Consider the following 18,817-nt stretch of genomic DNA (forward strand, 5'->3'; position numbering starts at 1 on the left):
ACATCACCAGGCTGAGTAAGGGAATAGTTGTACCTTTTTCAAGATATGGCAGGTGTTAGTCACGGGATGGAAGATGATTTGCAAAACACTCCTGAAACTGAGTGGCAAAGAAGATAACTGATTATTTCTTTCTCAGATCTGGAAGCTCCCAAGTAAGAGTGTTGTTGCAGCAGTTAGTGAGTTGGATCCGCCCTGCAGGTTACAAATTAGATATACTAATTTAATCTATTTCATGTGCTAAAATACCTCCATGGTTGAAGATGCTCAAATCCAGCCCCAGTACTGACAAGCAATTCATTAAGAGGTGCGAGTCCTACCACAGTAACGCAGATATATTTGGTCAAGGACACGACTCCTTTAGCACAAAGAATATCAGCACCATCTACACTTGGCGTTGAGACATTTCCCTGCAAAGTCTGATCTCTTAATGGAGCCAAAACTGGGATCTGAAAGCAATTGCTTCTCTGCTTTTAATTAGCACTGGTTGAATACTATTAGTTGAATAATGTATTTGATGAATAATGTTCTTGTCCATCAAATAAATTATTCAATTAATCTTTTTTTTGCATTACCTAAACACTTCTATAGAAGGTTGCAAAAATCCATTGAATAATCTATTAGAATGATGCATTGCTTTTCAAATATACTATACAACAAATAATTTTATCTACTATTCAGCCAAGTTTTCCCTTAATTAAAATTTGCATGTATGTAACAACTGTGCCTGAGGAATCAAAAAGAACTGAGGTAGTAGCAGACACAAGGTGGAGAGAAGTGTTTCTGTTATGGATGATTTATGTTTTGTAACTCCTCCTGTGGTATTATGTTTTAAGAGTATGTCAGGGATGCCAAAAGCTTTGAAGAATCTTTTTTTTCCTTTGTTTTTATTAAATAGAGTTACTTTCAGACTGATTTCCACATAAATGATATACATTTTACCAGTGATGTGTGGCAACCCTTGCAAGAGAAGTGGTTTGCAGTCAGTTCGTTTTATAAGGGTAGAAAATGAAGAAATGTGCTGAGGAAAAGAGCCAATTTCCCCACAGATAGATTCACGTGGCAGGCAGCATCATCTTGTCTGCACTGACATGCAGAGAGCTCTCACTCCCGGAAAACAGCTCAAAAGCTCTCTCAGAAGGGCTGACAGTCTCTATCAGGGTTCAGGGTTGTGGGTGGCAGAGGACCCAGCTTCCAAATCTGGCATTAGCACCAATAATTTGTCCCCTTCATCTCTTTGCTAAGGAACTCTTACCAAACGGTGTGCTTCTAAACGGAATCTGTGTAGCCAAAGAAGGCGTTTTCTGTCCTTTACGCAAATGGGAAGTGTCCCTCCCTCACACATGTAACTTGCACCTTCCTGAGCTGCGTCAACTGGCATTTGCATTTGGAAGAGTTTAATTTCATTTCAGATAGAAGAGGCTAGTCAAAGTCTGACCTTGCTGCTGCCACACAGAGTGGTACCGTGTGTAGCATCTCTGCAGGATGGGTAGAGCCTGTGGCCTGTGACTCAGAGCCTTTGGTCAGGAAGACTGGATGTCCAGCCTGAATCCTCTGCCTCATTTCTACTGACATTCTGCAGTGCAGACTTCAGGCTCACAGGTTTGACCAACCTAATTCCATTTCTCTGGCCTGTGGCAGAAGTCAAGTGCTCTCTCCGCCTCAGCACTTTTAGAAATCCCTTTGGTGCCAACCTGTGTTATTACAATACTGCAGTACCCTTTAAAATTTGGCTCTAGGAGTCATTTGCCAGCTGTGGTGTTCAGTGTGGATAGTCCCTCTCACAAGCTGCCCTGGGAGGTAAGCATCCTGGGGAGAGACACAAGGCTTCAGCTGCGGAAAAGCAGGACTTTGGTGCACAGGGCTGCCCGTTGGGCGGTTTTCACTAAAATTCACTTAAGTGAAGAAGAAAATCCAGTCTTTTTTTTTTTACTTAGGAGGAGAAGCAAGTCACGTGCTCTTGCAATTACATTTCTCTTTAGGTGTCAGTTAGTAAAATTAAAGAATAATTTAGAGGTTCAGAGGATCTCCATGAAGTATGAAATAACCCAGTCACTGCTGTGTTCAGGGACCTCAAAAACAGTCAAGGAACCCAAATTGAGACCATTAAGGTTATCTGCTTTTGTCTCACCAAATTCAAGTGGATTTTTATGTCTAGTTACTGGGTGAATAACACTTTTTAAAAGGAAAAAAAGAAAAGGAAAAAAACCCCATTTATTCAGGAGCTGAAGTCTGAGTTTTATTGCTAACCCTTGGGAATGGTTTTACAACAGCTCACCATCTCTCTTGTTTTGAGTGTCTGTCTCAAAATGATGTAGTCTCTTGATCTAGCCAACTTGACTATATCTTTTTATTAAAGTTGTACTACTGTGATGGTGGATTTAATGTAATGCAAACGAAATTGTGTCTAGGTGACATGATCTGACTGTGTTATGCGAACTCCTACATTATGACATTCCTCTCACACTACCTAAAAGCTTTGTTGCAACATATTAATATAGAAAGGGTTATTTGTTTTGCTAGTAATAAAGGCTGTATATTTGCTGTTTAGAACTAGTAATAAGGTTGACTTTTACACAACCTTGGGGAGAAAGTTACGTTATTTATTTATTTTTGAAGAGTTAAAAATTAAAAATGCATTGATGAGATGAGAGCGAAGGAGAGTACATACAAATTCCATCAAATACAATTAGCATAATCAGAAGTTGGATGAGAGCCACAAATGATTGCACAAGGGGGGGAAAAAGTAGTTCCTGGGATCTTGGTACATCGCCTGAAGCTGAGTGGGACAGAAAACAGTAGGAACTATTTTTAGCCAAGGGCAATTTTTCTGATATTGCCTTTGCGAGCAGCTCTTATTTTATTATTTTTGTGGTTTCTTTTTCTGCCCTAGATTTGTATACTGAATTATCCATGAGGATAAATGTCAGAGTGGATTAAGATTAAATTAGGGACTAGGTACTCCAAAACAACAACAACAAAAACATCTCTGCGTCCTATGCAGTCCCTTTAGTTTAGTTTAGATTTGGGTTTGGATTGGGTTTTGGGTTCTTTTTTGAGTGGGGAAAGTGAGTGTATTTTTTTCCCTTTAGATGCACCAGGCTACAGCTGCATAGACTGTATTTTCTTTTGAATCTTTTTACATTAAATTTTCTGCACAGATAATTTAACTTCCAGTATCCCATCTTCTTTGGTTTAGGTCATCATTCTTTTCATAGAGTTCTTGAATTTCTTTCTTCTACTTGTAATGCAGCTGGATAGTGTTCTTTGTCATTTTTTTTTCCCTTTTTCACTCTGGTTCTGCTGCAGTGCACACGGGGGCAGAGTCAGAGAGTTTACAATGGCTCCTACCTTCCAGAGAGTGATGAGTAATTTAGACCACTTGTTATCCAGTGCTGCCAGACTCCAGCTTCTAACAGAGACGATGGAGAGAAGTAGGCATGACACCTAAATTAGGTACGTGTATTACAGCGTTTAACTGCTGCCCCTAGATCTTACCAAGTTCGTTATAATAACCTATTGATGTTAGTAGGTAAAAGCTCAGTGTTTAAAAATTCCCCCCATGTTGTACACAGTCTTTGCTTATCTGCTAGTCTTTTTTCTCTTCTAGCTTTTTTCTTCTTGAACTCATGCTTTTTTCTGTCACTTTGTATCTCATCTAATATTTTCTCATCTTCTACTCACCTCCTTTCTACTCTCTCTGACACATGCAAATGCTCCATTCATGCACTCATGCTTTATTAGTCTTTCTCATATGCATATTTTCTGGTTACTTTTTTTTTTTTCCCACTGCACTTTTTTTTTTGTTGTTCAGCATTCTTTTTACATTTTAATACAAAATATGTTTAACAGCATCTATTTAAAATTGCAGTTGTTTAAACGCTCTAAATGGCTCCTTTGGGAAGTGGAAGGAGTGCAGAGAATGTGGAGGAGGGCAGCTGACAATGACTTGTATTTAGCACATCTTCCTTTGCCCACAAAGCCATGTTTAAGGGATTGATTGATCAGTTTCTGTCTCAGGGCAGCCTCCAACAGTTATTTAGGTTTTAAAACTGTTTTGATTTTTTTTTAATGAAAATAAACAGAACATTCTCTCACTTTGTGCAAAGATCTCTCCCAAAATAATATGAGCCAGGATTCCCGATGGGCAGGAGTCAGTCAGAAGAAGTTTTTGAGAAGCAAGATTGCAATCACATACAACTGGAAAAAGGGGTTCCTTTCCATCAGGGAGACTTCTGTGGTCTGAATACAGGAAAGACTTGGCGAGTTTTTTTGAGTGTTTAGTTACACCAGTCTTTCTCTCTGTACTGTTACAGTGCTAATGCTACTACTATCCCTGGGCTTACAGCTTGAGGTAAGATGCTGTGCTAGGTGTGTGACTGTTTTTCCAGATATGGAAATGTCACAAGTTTAAAACTCCAATTTTCTGCCCTACGCATCTGTAAATAGGAGCTTTATTCCACTGAGAAAGGAAGATTTTTAGTTTGCTAGTGGAGTCAGCTCTCCTGACTAGATCTGAAAGGGCTTGAACTCCCTGAAGCTGGATATTGAAAAGCTGTAGACAGTAACATTTTATCGTTATTTTACTTTTATTAGTGAAATAAAAAAAAATCAAAATGAAGCATACCTAGCACAACCTTTGGTAAATAATTTAAATGTACAAATTTACTCATGAAAGAGAAGGAAATTAAAAGATGTCCCAAGATGCCTCGTTGCAGAGGCAGAAAAATAATTCTTTAAATAACAGAAACAACGTCTTACACTTTTCACCTTTTCAAGAATCACAAAGCTGTTTAGGTAGTAAATATACTTTATATATATATATATATACACAACATAAACAGGGAATGGTGTGTGCAGTGCTAAAGTTTGTCCAGTTTGATGCTGAATGTGATGCTATAAACAATGTTGATCTGGATGAGAGGGCTCCCGCCTCTCGTCAAAGCAGCAGGGAAATATTAGGTGGGCAGAAATGTAATTACTGGAGTTGAAATTGGGCCAAGACAATGGGACTGACAACACACTCTTGGAAAATGTGTTCTCTGATCGTAAATATCCATGAAGCAAGTTTGCCAAGGTATTGATTTTGGCAGTGGATTATCACTGACAGCCAGGATGTGCTGCCCTCCTGCTTTAAGAAGTGCCCTAATAGGTTTTTAGACAAAGAGCCAGAGTAGTACATAGAGAACAACTCTCCGGGATATGTTCATCACATCACAGGTTCTCTCAATGTGTTGGATTGACCACATAAGAGTTACTATATGAGCATTTAGTGTCAGGACAGCAAATCCTAAATGTTTGGGACGTGCTGGACCTACACAGAGCAGTTACAGACGCACTGGGTATCATCCAGCCTGCCAGCTCCAGCAGCTGTGTACATGTTCCCACCCACATGGTGAGGCTGATCTTGCTGAGCCCCACTTCCATCATGAGCTTTGACCAAAATGAAGCATGAGCGAAGTGATAGGTTTTTTCTTTCAAAATCTACGCTTGGGAGACAGTTGCTGGCTTTAGCAAATATAAGACCTGGATTTCAATAGCAGACACATTAGGTAATGATGTTTACAAGTTGGCAGTACTTTTATTCTTAATTGAAGTTCAGTATACAAATGAGGGGGGTATTGGTTAATGAGAAGATATTTGAGAAAGCGCAAAATAATACTTGCACATAATCCAAATTATCTTTGTGTGTGGAATGCATTGAGATTGTGCCCTGTTCTTCAACTGACAATTCTAAGTCCTACTATAATACAAATAATAACCAGATATTTAGGAAAGATTGGAATTTACTTTTGGAAACATTAGCATTTCTGTTAAATCTGACAAATGATTTAGAAAATCTATATGAATACAAAGTGCTTGCTCATCATATTTTGTGACAGCTCAGTGAATACTTGACATCTTTGTGCTCTTAGAAGAATGTATGCAAAGGCTCAATTTAATTTGTAGGGTTGAGGGAATTTATTTGCCTAATTTTGAGCCCACTAGTACATGATGGATTTGAAAGTTCAGTTCTAACAGGAGTATAATTGGGTTCTCATTTCACTTAGGAGAGAGCATGATAGAAAGGATGAGGAGAGAGAGACATGGGGAAAATCAAGTAAGAAATTGAAACTGAGAATACTCTTGGAGAAAAAAAATTGCAATGAGACCAAAAAGTACATGTGGCAAGGAGAAAAAAGAGAAAAAGCCAGCACATATAAATAAGATACACTATAGGGGACAGAAAAGATAATGCATTCTTAATCATAATACCAAATGTCTTTTGACTGGAAAGAGCTGATACTTTAGAATATAGCTGAAAACAAAGATAAACTATTGTATTTAAGTTGTGGGAAGGGAGAGAGGAATGTTTCTCAAAATAATTTCTCAAGCTCAGTAAGTAAAGCAGCTCATCAAAAGTTCAGCCTTACGAGGACAGTCGATCATCAGTATCTGTGGTGCAAACAGTGAACTGAATGGATAGGACACATGGCCATGGCCATACAAACCAGAACCCATTGGTGAACTTCAAGCATGCTGACTGTCAGTAAGTAGTTTGAAGTCTCCAGTGGGTTCATTTGGGACAAAGAACAGCCCATGTTCCAGAGGTTAGCTGACAATTGCCAAAAGACTTAGCTTGGTCTGTTCTCTGCATGTGTGAAAAGTCCTAGGGTGATCACAAGTGATTAAATCCTGTCAGGTGACAGATACCCATTCGCAGCATGGATATGGTGGCTGCTTACAACTACTGGACAATGTATACCTAGAAATTGCAAGTGATACGTCCACCAGTCCAGTATCCTTCCTCATCCTACTGTGTCATTTGGGGCCAGGATTCACAAGCAGGACTACCTGCCAGCATTCTAAAGCATTATTTTAAAAGTCCTTAGGGAATACCTTGCCACATCTCTCAATTTTATCCTGTAAATTACTCTCTTAGTGGGAAAAAAAAAGGCAGGAATTGAGTCTGGTTCAACTGTATAACTCTCAGCATTTGCATTTTCCTCTTTACTTCCAAATGAGCTAGTTTCTCATGTTCCCAACCTTTCTTTTGCCTGACTTTGGACACAAAGTCCCTTTGCAGCTGATTACTAATGGGTCCATCTGAACCAGCATGAGATGAAGGCATTTGAAGGTACAACTCTGTGCAGTGCCGTAGAACCTTGTTGGATGCTCAAGGTTTAGGTCAGTACACAGCAAATGCAAGTACTTTTCCTGTGATACTTGTATTTACTTTGATTTTTTTAGGTAAGAACTACATTTTTAGTTGTATCACTGGCAACTTTCATTAGCGCTCCTTGTTGAACAGTAGCTTTTTCATCTTCGTGCTTTGCTAACGTTGTAGAATTAAATGGGTTTTTCTGTCTTGCTGATTGCATCCTGGTGTTCTGTCACCTTTTGATCTCTGTGTCATGCACATAGACTGTAAGCTCCTTCAGGTACAGACTGGGGGAGGTGGTGTGTGGGGATGTATTTTTTCTTTAGAAAGTGCCTGCTATGGTATAGCCCTAGATACTTTGGTACCATGAAATAATAGTAACAACAACAATAGTAATAGTAGTAGTAATAATAATAATAATTCCACATTACCCTTGTGATACCTAGAAAAAGCAATTTTATTTAAAGTTTATTAGGAGCTCTGGGAAGAGCTGGAAATGGCAACCTGCAGACACAGCAAATGGCCTAAAGTACTGATATGTTTCTGACTTTATACAGCAACTTCTGCTTAATCTGATCACTGGCTAATTTAATCCTGTTTCATTTGATTGGATCCCCTGGAACCAAATCATTTGTATTGTGGTTTAGTCTGGTATTTCTGATCATTGTCTTTGTTAATTTGATCAGGATTGATTGAACCAGCCATTGAAAATAAATCATGTAATTAATCAAATGCAGCATTAGGAAAGCAGATCCTCAGCAAGTCTCTTAGCTTTTACCTCCTGTTCTTCCTCAGTATGCTGAGTTTGGGTTCTTCCTTTAGAAGAGATGAGTATTCTAAAATGGTCCACATTTCAGTAGTACACATAGATGTATATATATGCATATATACATATGTTTATTTAGTTGTTCATTTAGAATAGAAGCAGTTCAGCTGGAAGGGACCTGTAACGATCATCTAATCCAACTTTGTATCTCCTCTTAAAGCATATTAATCCCATGAACTCTGTGACCCTGTCTGAGATGGCATGTTAGGTAGGTGTTGAGTGGAGAGTCTTGCTAAATGACTCAACTTACTAAATGACTCAGTGATTTTAAGGGAATCGGCATGTGATCTATGTTTGGATTTGGCACAGAATTATCAATTTAAAAAAGATAAGGCCGTGTGCTTTGTTCCAATAAGGTCTAGATAGTCTGTTGTGGAGTCAGTGCTTGCTCTGAAAACTCTGTGATGTGTGATAAAGGACATTTTGGATATGTAGTAAAAAATATTTCTATTGACACCTGTCATGTAAAAGGGAAAGTAGCTCGTTTTTAATTTTTCTTAAGTAGGAGTTTAATCCTGTTTTATCTCTTCTCTCACTCTGATCGATACTTGTGACCAGCGTTGGCCATTTTGATCTGCACTGTTAGATATTTATAGATCTCTATTCTAATTGAGGCCTTACTACAGCAAACAAAGACTCTGTTTGTCATCTGGAGACGATATGCAAACAATAGCTAAAACTCCCTTTGCCTCTCCTGAGAGCCACAGCAAGTTCACAAGGGGACATGCTGCCTCTTAAGGGATATTATCTTCAAAGACCCTGGGCTGGTTTCCCTGACACTTCATCCTGAGGGTTCACAAGGGCACTGTTTGCCCTGCACCCATCCTAGCAGAAATAGTCGCTTCTGATGGACCATGACCTGCAACAGCGGAGGAGGAGAATTAGAAAGATCAGATCATGAGTTGCTGTTATAGGTGAGGTATCCCTACCAAAGGTCATTTAATTTTAGCTTGTCCTTCCCTGTATGGGTTACAGAACTAACCTGCCTTATTCAGGATTCACAATAACCTCTCTCTCTGTCACTTTGATGTTACTTGAGTGGGAGATTATTTTTAGAGGTGGTTTAATTTGTGTTAACTTTGCAGGAGAAAAGAGATTGGGAGATTTCATGGTTTTAGTAGTATGAATTTTATTTAAAAGACACATAACAGAGTATTTTCAAAAGCACAAAGTCTTTGGCCAAACTCCTCCTCCTCACTGTGTTTCCTCTTCTTAATATGTCCAATGGCCTAAACTGAACACCTAGAAGAATTTAATCTTAAAGGAATAAAAAGCTAAGGGCTGAAAAGCAATTTGCTGTTGGAATGAAAGGCAAATGAAGCCAGCTAACTGGCTGGCTAGATGACGGGAGAGCACCAGATGTCATCTGCCTTTACTTCAGCAAGGCTTTTGATATCGTCTCCCACAACATCCTCATCAGAAAGCTCAGACAGTGTGAGTTGGATGAGTGGATGTTGAGGTGGATCGAGAGCTGGCTGAATGACAGAGCCCAGAGGGTGGTGATCAGTGGAGCTGAGTCAAGTTGGAGGCCTGTGGCCAGTGGAGTTCCACAGGGATTGGTTCTGGGGCCAGTTTTCATCAACATCTGCATCAATAATCTGGATGAGGGGACAGAGTGTACCTTCGGCAAATTCCCTGGTGACACCAGAGTGGGAGGACTGGCTGATTCCCCAGAAGGCTGTGCTGCCATTCAGCGGGATCTTGACTGGCTTGAGAGTTGGGCAGCGAGGAACCTCATGAGGTTCAACGGGACAAATGCAGAGTCCTGCACTTGGGAAGTAACAGCACTTCAGCCGTTACTGAGCAGCTGTTCAGTTATCCCGCAAACAGCTGGGGATTGACCTGCCGGAGAGCAGCTCTGCAGAGAGAGACTTGGGAGTTCTGGTTGATAATAAATGAAACATGAGCCAGCAATGTGCCCTTGTGGCCAAGAAGGCCAATGGCGTTCTGGGAGGAATCAAGAAGAGTATGTCCGGCAGGTTGAGGGAGGTTCTCCTCCCTCTCTACTCAGCTCTGGTGAGGCCTCATGTGGAGTCCTGTGTCCAGTTCTGGGCTCCCCAGCTCAAGAGGGACAGGGAGAGAGTCTAGCACAGGGCTACCAAGATGATCAGGGGACCGGAGCATCTTCTTTATTAGGAAAGGCTGCAGGATTTGGGACTGTTCAGCCTGGAGGAGACTGAGGCGGGGGCCTCATTAATACTTACAAGTATTTGAAAGGTGTATATCAAGAGGATTGGACAATACTTTTTTCTGTAGTGTCCAGTGACAGGACAAGGGATAATGGACAAAAGCTGGAACACAAAAAGTTCCACTTAAACAATTTTACTGTGAGGATGATGGAGCCCTGGCACAGGCTGCCCAGGGATCCAGGTGGAGTCTCCTTCTCTGGAATTTTTCAAAACCCACCTGGACTGGTTCCTGTGTTACCTGATCTAGGTGGACCTGCTTGAGCAGAGGGTTGGACTAGATGATCTCTAAAGGTCCCTTCCAACCCCTACCATTCTATGATTCTATGATTATTCTTAACATTACCCATTTATCCTTGGATGACAAAGGGCTATTTAGCATCACACAGAGTCATGTTGAAGGATCATCTGATTTATATCCCAAAAATGAGAGTGAAGTGCCTGGATTAAATGGGTGCCCATGTAGTGCAATTTTGGCAGACACACTAGTAATGCTAGCCACAGCTATGCCATTATCTGGTTTACTTTAAATGGTGTGGTTGTGGACAGCAAAGTATATCTAATAGCCATTTGCTAGATTTATCGCTTGGTATGTGATGTGTTTGCCATAAGTCTTTTAAAAAGATGATGGTTGAGGCAGCTGAAGTGTTCATGCTAGTCCAAGAGTCAGTTCTGCCAAAGGGAAACAGGAGAGCCAGGCAGCTTGGAGATACGGAAAGAAAATGAGCAGGAATGCTTTGATGTAAAATCTACAGAGAAAAAAGAAATGGAGAAAACAGTGACTGTGTTTCCAGAAAAAAACATATATTAGCACTCTATTATAAATCAAATTAAATGACCGCCCAACTGCCTGATCCTGCACTGAACTTGTGTTGTTAAAGCTATGAATCTGAATGGAAACAGGGTTGCATCTTGAGACCTTATTCCCAAAAACGATCTGCCAGTCACGTCTGGTCGGAACAGCTTGGTGAATGTTTAACTTTTTTTAAGAACCAACTGGGAGATTGATGAGTTCGAGCTGTTTTTGCACAGACTTGTTTGAGTCTTAAAATGCACTTTCATCTGTCAGCACAGAAAAAAAAAAAGAAAAAGATTTTAATAAGAACCATTGAGATACATGACTTTGGATTAAAAAGGGAACACAGTATATTATTTTGGTATTTTTTACTGTGAAATACATTCGCATTTCTGCTGCACAACCCAAATTTTTAACAAGACTGGAGCAATTACAAGAATAGCCAGATTTTATCTTGTGTGTAGGAAAAAGGGTGGATTATTAAAGTGTACAGCCCATTTGAGAGATGCAGTGCTCTAATCCTGTTTTTCACATCTTAATTTTAGCAACTGCATAACTTACCTTCATAAGCTACTCTTAATTGAACATTTCAGTAGCATTTGAATAAAGTCTAATATATCTGGGATTCCTCCTCCACTCCTTTAAAATATGATGTGAAATTTATTAGTCTTAATGTACATATCCCAGAGCTAATTGTTTTATCTTGTAAATCAGTTTTTTCTCATCTTTTATACGGCTTTTGCTTTCAGATTTAAAGAATAAATAAAGTCTTGATTGAAAGCTCTTTGTTGCTTCACAGTAGAAAAGGGGGCCGGCTTTATAAATGTAAAAGGATTTTTAGTTCTTTTTTTGTTATTTACAAACCCCGAGTTAAAGGATAGTAGAGTTTAAATTATGCATTGAATTAACATCTTATTGAAGGAAGGCTCTCAAAGAAAGATGAAATTTTTGAATTGCTGTGAGCCAAATTCAGAGAAAATTTAAAAGCTCAATTGATGTTGACAAACTTAAAGCAGTGATAAATCTGGACCTATAGGCTTATTTTTCTCTGCTGTGAAAGGTAAGCACGCTGTTTCTACAGTACTGACTGTCCTTTTGTTTGAGAGTTGACCAAGTATACTTTGATCCTTTTTTTAGAAAAAGAATTCTCTGTTCTCCCTTAAAGAAAGCTTCCTGAGACATGTATCAGATTATGGCAACTAAAGTGAGCATACAAATTTGCTTGTTAGAAAGTGAAATTTATGTGCAAATAAAACGTACCCTTGATGACAGCCTTATTGATCAAGCCAAGTTAATAAATCAGTAAAACCATTGCAGCACTGTTCAACAGTCACAGGCTTATCTTGGTTTTCCTGGTTTTTTTCTTTTTTATGTGCCTGCTGTGTAGGCAGAGAACATGCACTTTCCTGCCACTGAGAGTATACTACAATTGAAACCTGAATTCAGAGGGCTTGAATGTAAAATGTCGGCATCCAATACCACAAAAGGGAACTTTTACAGAACTAACTTAATACTGGGATTGGAGCCTGAAATGACACAGCTTTTACTTTATATGTGTTCCTCTCTTTATTTCTAAAGATTTAGGCCCTGATCCAGAAAGAAAATTGAGGCCTTGTTTGGATAATTAAAAGAAACACATGTGAAAATTGGGACAAAAAATGCCATATGGAGTGACTTCTCAACCTATCAATGGCCAGCATTTAGATTCAAGATAAATGTTTCATTTTCAAGCAGTCTGCCACTAGGTCACTCTTGGGAAGCATTACCAGTACACAAGGGTTACATCCTTTGTACGCCCTTGGGATTCTGGTCTTACAAGCACTTGTTCCATTATTTCCTTTTGCCCTCTGACAAAAAGCACTTATGATGAACTGGATTTATCTGTCTCTACCATGGGATGCCTGCAGGCCCTCTGAGAGTCCTTCTGCATACCGTAGTGCATGTTCTCTGTGGCACACGCCAACGCGTTTTTCCTGATATTGAGCGTTTTCTCCTCCGTTGTGAGATGATTTTACATTCGTAGCTTTACTCTGATTTGGGATTGATCTGCATGCCGACCGTGTTAGCAGAGGAGGTTCTGCTCAGGCTAAAGTGGGGCTTCTGTGCTCGAACCCAGTGTCGTGCGCTGATGTCCCTGGTGTCCTGGAGCAGCAAGTGTCGCGGCCGGGACCTTGGTTCGATACCTCAGCTCCGTTCCCTGATGTTCTCGCTGAGAAACGAAGGCAGCTGGGTGAGTACCTGAGCCTCTGCTGGTGAAATTTGCCAAGACAGACTACAAAGTGCCATTTATGAAGCGCTTCTTATCATTTCATGGTCCCTCATTCATTCCCAGCTAATGCTGAGCACCTGACTGGAACACTGGCGTGAAAGTGGTGGTTGTCCTGGGCACTGCAGCCACTAGAGAGATACCACTTATGGTCAGTTTACCAGCTGCTTCTATCTCATCTTTTTCCCTCGCTTTCCATAACCTCATTCTTCCTCTTGCCTCCCAAAACCTCCAGCCAATGTAGATAGTAAGCCTGAGAAAGGATTAGTGAGACAGTAGCAGTTGGCCCATTCCCAGTATGGAGTTGGAAGCTGTTGTTTTGTCAGAGCTTGGGAATTTGACTGTTAATTAAGAGGGTAACTGGGGCACAAATGCAAATGAGATGACAAAGAGGCTCAGTCCAGGAAAGACGAGGTTGATGTTGTTGGGGACAGGAAGTTGGACATGCTAATACATCTGCTGTCTTAGCAGCTCACTGGCTGGTTGGTGAGAAGCTCCGCCACGCGTGGAGTTGGGATCAGGACTGGGTAAAGACGGTTGCACTGTGCCTGTCTGGGCTCCACTGTGCTCGTGGGTTTCTCCAAGCCCATGTCATTAACCTCAAGGTGGGGCATGTCTTTAAATCCTCTGAAAAACAGAAATGAATGCAGACTATACCCCGCTGCTAAGCCATGTGTTTCGCCTGGAGGCTACACTTTATTGCTCCAGAGCTCACGCTGGCTGGTGGCTCGTTGCTGAATGGTGTTAAGATGCCAGTATTGAATTATTCTCTCCACTCGAGAGGGAACTAAGACTTCTTTTGTCTTTTATGCAGGTTAGCAACATTTTTCCTATGAGTTAACTGTATTATTCTCTTTCTCACTGCTCCCACATTAGCTTTGGAAAGAGAAAAACAACGCTGTGTCATCGCAGAATTGCCTGGTGATGGGAACTGTAAGGTAGATGAGTTCTTCTCTCCACTCATGAGCAAGTTCTTGAATGAGGTTTTACTACAGGACAGCTTGTTCTGTTCCTCTTGCACACCGGCCTGTCCATATCTCGTAGGTTTATAATATATTACAGTACGTCCATCTCCTAAAACAACAATTTCATTTCTGTAGCCCAGCCCAACAGCAAGTGCTGGGGAGATATTGCTGTCATCACTGCATCTTTAAAAGCTCTGTATCCATCCTTAAGTGCTTCTTTGGCCACGAACTAGACTCAGAAATATGCTTGGGATCCTGTCCAACTCAGTGTAGGAATTTACTCCAGATGAAGATCTATGGTTATGTGGTTCAAATTTTACATGCATGCCTCATGCAGACAAATAATACCTGTTTCATACAATATTTAACAGCATGAAATACAAATTAGACCATAAACTCTTTGGTGCAGAGACCGCTAAGCTTTTTAGAGCACCAGACACGTTCAGGCTTAAAACCCAGCCAGGTCCAGCAGTCATTACTTGTTAGAGTGAGGCATAGCTAACAGCTTTAGAAGGAATTCCCTCATTAAATTGAAGTTGCTTTTACCCATGACAGGCCATAAAACCTGAATCCATGGGAGGGAATGTTTGCTTCTATGCATGCGTGTGCTTAGCCTTTTTATTTTCAATGGGGAGAGAAAATAGAGTGGGTTGCATATTGGGTACATTATCTTAGTATTAAGCTGCCATTCCCAATCTCTTTTGGATAATTGGAACAGGGAATCGCTACCTCTCATCCATCACTTTAAATGAAGGCCTTAGTAAAATAATTTTGGTCACTGGGAGCCACAAATAGGATCCCTCTATCCAGATTAGTTCTTTTTTGCTCATGAAACTGTTTGAATAGGTCTTAGCGCTCTGAGCTGTAGCTGGATGTATGTCAGCAGTTTTACAAGCCTTTGGGGAAGTCACTGAAATGTGTTTATAAGGACCTCCCAGGAAGTGATTGGTGGTGTTAGGCCTGGGGAAAATTGTATTGGAATTTTTGGTGCTGAATTTTTGTTGTTGTTGGGTTGGTTTTTTTGTTGGGTTTTTTTTTAACTCCACTGACATATTCTGTAAAGCTAGTAGTGTATTAGGTTTCATGTTTCTGTTGATGCCAAAAAGGTCTTACTAATAGCTTAGGTCTTTTTCCATCAAAGATTTCTAAAACTTTGGCCTTACAGTCAGACTTAATTGTAGCTGTGCCTTCAGAACACCGAACAGTAACCACGTAAACTGACGCAGTATAGACTGAGTTGCTAATTCCCAATCTTTAGCAGCAGCTGATTGCTGTGAACTCACAAACTTTCTTGTGGATATTCTGAAAAGCCACATGAATCTGAAGATTTTTAATGTTTTAATTTAATAAGGTTCAGTGGACCAGCTGTACACCAATTACTGTTGCCTATGGGCCATGGTTTATGACTGTTGGAGCTACAAAAAAATCAACAACCTGGCAACTTGTCTGTGTTAGTCTCATGTAATTCTGAAATTGTTCCATCTTGCTCCATTCTGCCTGTACATCTGTATTATAGTTAATTTCCTTAAAACTGGGAAATTGCTCACTGCTGGAAATCCAAGTGGTGGGCATGAGGTGAAATGCAAGCTTAAACTTTAAATTTTATTTGTTCTTGATGGTTATTTTGAACAAAAGAGGAAAAAGATCCTCAGATTTGAGGATCCATGTCTATCCATGACAGAGGGCCCAGATTGAACATTTCAGAGGTGCTACAAAAATGCTGGGGATTTCTTTAGTAGTCCTTGTAGTCTGCCATGAATTTCAGGCAATTAAATAGCCAATACTGCTGTTGACTAGCCAGGCTTCAAAAGACCTTTTAGAAACCTTCCTGTCTTTTCATGTAAATATACGTTTGGCAGTATTTTAAAATTGATACCCAGTAGATTTTGTAATGCATTTTCTTTTTTCATGTGTTTCGTGTTTTATTCAAACAAGCACCTGACATGAAAGCTGAAGATAAAAGTGTAACATGGTACAATTAGTTTCTGTGAAGTCTGCGGATCACTAATGGAACACATCTCTTCCCCCTGCACAACTAGCATAATACAGGCCATTTTTTGGTCATTTGTGTTGCACATTAAAAGCATCAAATAGAGTGCTGTCATGTGCCTGAGCACATGGACAGAAAGTTCCTTTGTTTGATCACGATGGAAATAATTTTGTTTTCCAGATACACAAATCAGTAATTACTGCAATCGGATCACAGACATGTAACACTTGTAATGTAACCCTTCATGTATTGAGAAAAATAATCCAGAAATTAGATCAGAGACCAGAAGAATAGATATTTGGGGGGGGGGGGGGCGGGAGGGGGAAGTTCACACTAAGCTATTTTTCTGTTTCCACCACCATTATTGTCCAAACTGTTTTTTGGAAAGACGTACTGTGATTTCATACCAACTAATCTCTCACTCTTTCTGATCAAATAAATGGAAGTTGAGGAGTAGAGTTTGAAAGCAATGTGCTGGACTTGTAGGCATTTAAAGGCACCAGGCCTGTGAGAAGCAGGGGTCATGAGTGTACTAATTGGGGGGGGGGGAAATAGCATTTTTTTTACAGGAATCCTGTAAAAATCTTCTTCCTCTTTATAAGTGCTCAAGTAATGAAATTTTGGAATTTAGGTGTAGATTTGGGAGCTAACTCCACCAATTCCAAATGTATCTGATCTGATGCTCTATTTTTTTGGAAAGCAATATTTCATTGCAAAATAGGCAACTGGATTTTTGTGGGATTTAGGAGAGCTGTGTATATACTCTCTTTCTTACTCATTCTGCACAAAACATATGGGTTCTTTTAAAATTACCGGATGTATGTGGTTCTGTATTATTTAAAGTACAGGAATATTTTTTTCTTATTTTAGATCACTACTGTTTTAAAGCAACTTGGGTATATAACGAAGTTACACAAGATGCTGCACATCTTGACAATGCCACAAAATGATGAGAAGTATGTATTTCAAACCCACTTACAAGACCCAGTTCATACAACAAAGAAACGCAACACACAAATGCCACATGTGGAATATGCAGGGCATGATTTGAGTTGTGAATCTTCCTGTCTGTCTTTGATGATTCACAAAAATGCCTAGTTCTCTCTCTCTCTCTACTGTTTTTTAAAGCTTTGTTTTGGGATAAATAATAGTGTTTCTGGGGGACGTATCTTAGCTGATATCTAGGCAGAGAATGCCTGTGGTGCTTTTTTGTTTCTTCTTTCTTTTTCTACTGCAGAGTGCTTTGGCCACTGTTAAACAGTTTAGCTAGATCCAAAGGGATACTGCTAACGTGAACTGGTAAACCACCAACAGCGCTGTATCCTCCTGTGTCAAAGACCTTGTACAATGTAAAACCTAAAGGTATTCAGATTAAGCCTTTTCTCACAACAATTTATAAATAGAAAGCATTTCAAAACTGAGATTTATTTCTTCCCTCCCCGCACCGCCCTTTCTTTTCCATGAATACAACAGAATGAATCTTAAAGCTCTTGCTTGACTGTATGTCCTCTCTTCTTGGCTTTCCTGACTCATTTTTATTTCAATTGCAAAAGTTGTAGAAGTAGTTGAAATGGTGAAGGGAAAAGGAAATCTGAATCTAAAACCTGGATCTCGGTGTCCTTGGTGCCAGTAGAGTAGAAAAAAATCTGGAGAAGTTAAATTAAAAGCCAACAAACAAAATAAACAACAACAAAACAAAACCAACAAAAAACCCCAACCAATTAACAAAAGGCCTCAAAAACCATGAAAAAGAATACATTGATGCATTTGTTAAAAAAAAAAAAAAGGGACAAAATTGAAAATTTGAACTTTAAGATTATTTAGGAAAAAAAAGCCATTAAGTATCACATTTCCTGGTGAATATGTGCATTTGATGAAGTATAGCAATTCTCATGCTAAAAATATTCCCATTGTGGCCTCTGGGTGCAAAGAAAGCAGCATGACAGAACTCCTGCCTTCCAAGGATAGTCAAGGGACTCCTGAGTCCCAGAGCCCAAGGAGGAAGTAGAGAAGTGGAGATATTGGAGGCATTTGGATGAATGAAGGAACATTGGAGCAGGGCAGAAGAGCTAGGGGGGTTGTTAGTGGGGGAGAAGGGAGGGCGGGAGGAAGCAGTCAACTGCAATGGATGCAAAGACATGAGGAATGACTGATGGGCATGGGAAAGGTGTACATGTATTTGCAGAGGGCATAAATGGGTCTGCTTATGACTTCTTTTCATGGGGTAATTGAGGTACCAGTGGTGGGGGAAAACACTGCTGGTGTTGACAGAGATTTCATTGGTACTATATGCCCGAGCGCATTTATGGATCCGCTGTACCCCCGTCTCAGAGCTAAATTACTTCCCAGATGTAGGGCAAACAAGCGATTGCTCAGACTGGTCTCCTGTTCTTTATGGCTTCAGTCCTCAATACTCATTCAGCAATAGGCAGCTGGTTCCGTTTTCTTGGTTTAGAGGTTCTGACACCAGTAAAACCAAAACAAAAAAACGTTTAATCTTCCAGCAATGAAATAGCTGCAGAGTTAAATAAACGAGACCTGTTGGAGCACCCTTGTTTTCTACAGGCCTTTTCTCAGCAACGGGAGAGTTTGGGAAGTTCCCCTAAAACTGCGGGGGGTGGGGGGGAGAGGGCCTGGCTTAGCTTTTATA

The 18,817-nt window shown here is 40.1% G+C and overlaps 1 protein-coding gene across 1 annotated transcript in view; it reads left to right on the plus strand.

The window, feature by feature from the left end:
- Positions 1-18,817, plus strand: part of KLHL29 (kelch like family member 29) — a 411,312-nt gene that overhangs the window by 246,114 nt on the left and 146,381 nt on the right. The gene's annotated exons all lie outside the window — the stretch shown is intronic.

The sequence above is a fragment of the Colius striatus genome, chromosome 2, assembly GCF_028858725.1.
Source record: "Colius striatus isolate bColStr4 chromosome 2, bColStr4.1.hap1, whole genome shotgun sequence".
NCBI lineage: Eukaryota > Metazoa > Chordata > Aves > Coliiformes > Coliidae > Colius > Colius striatus.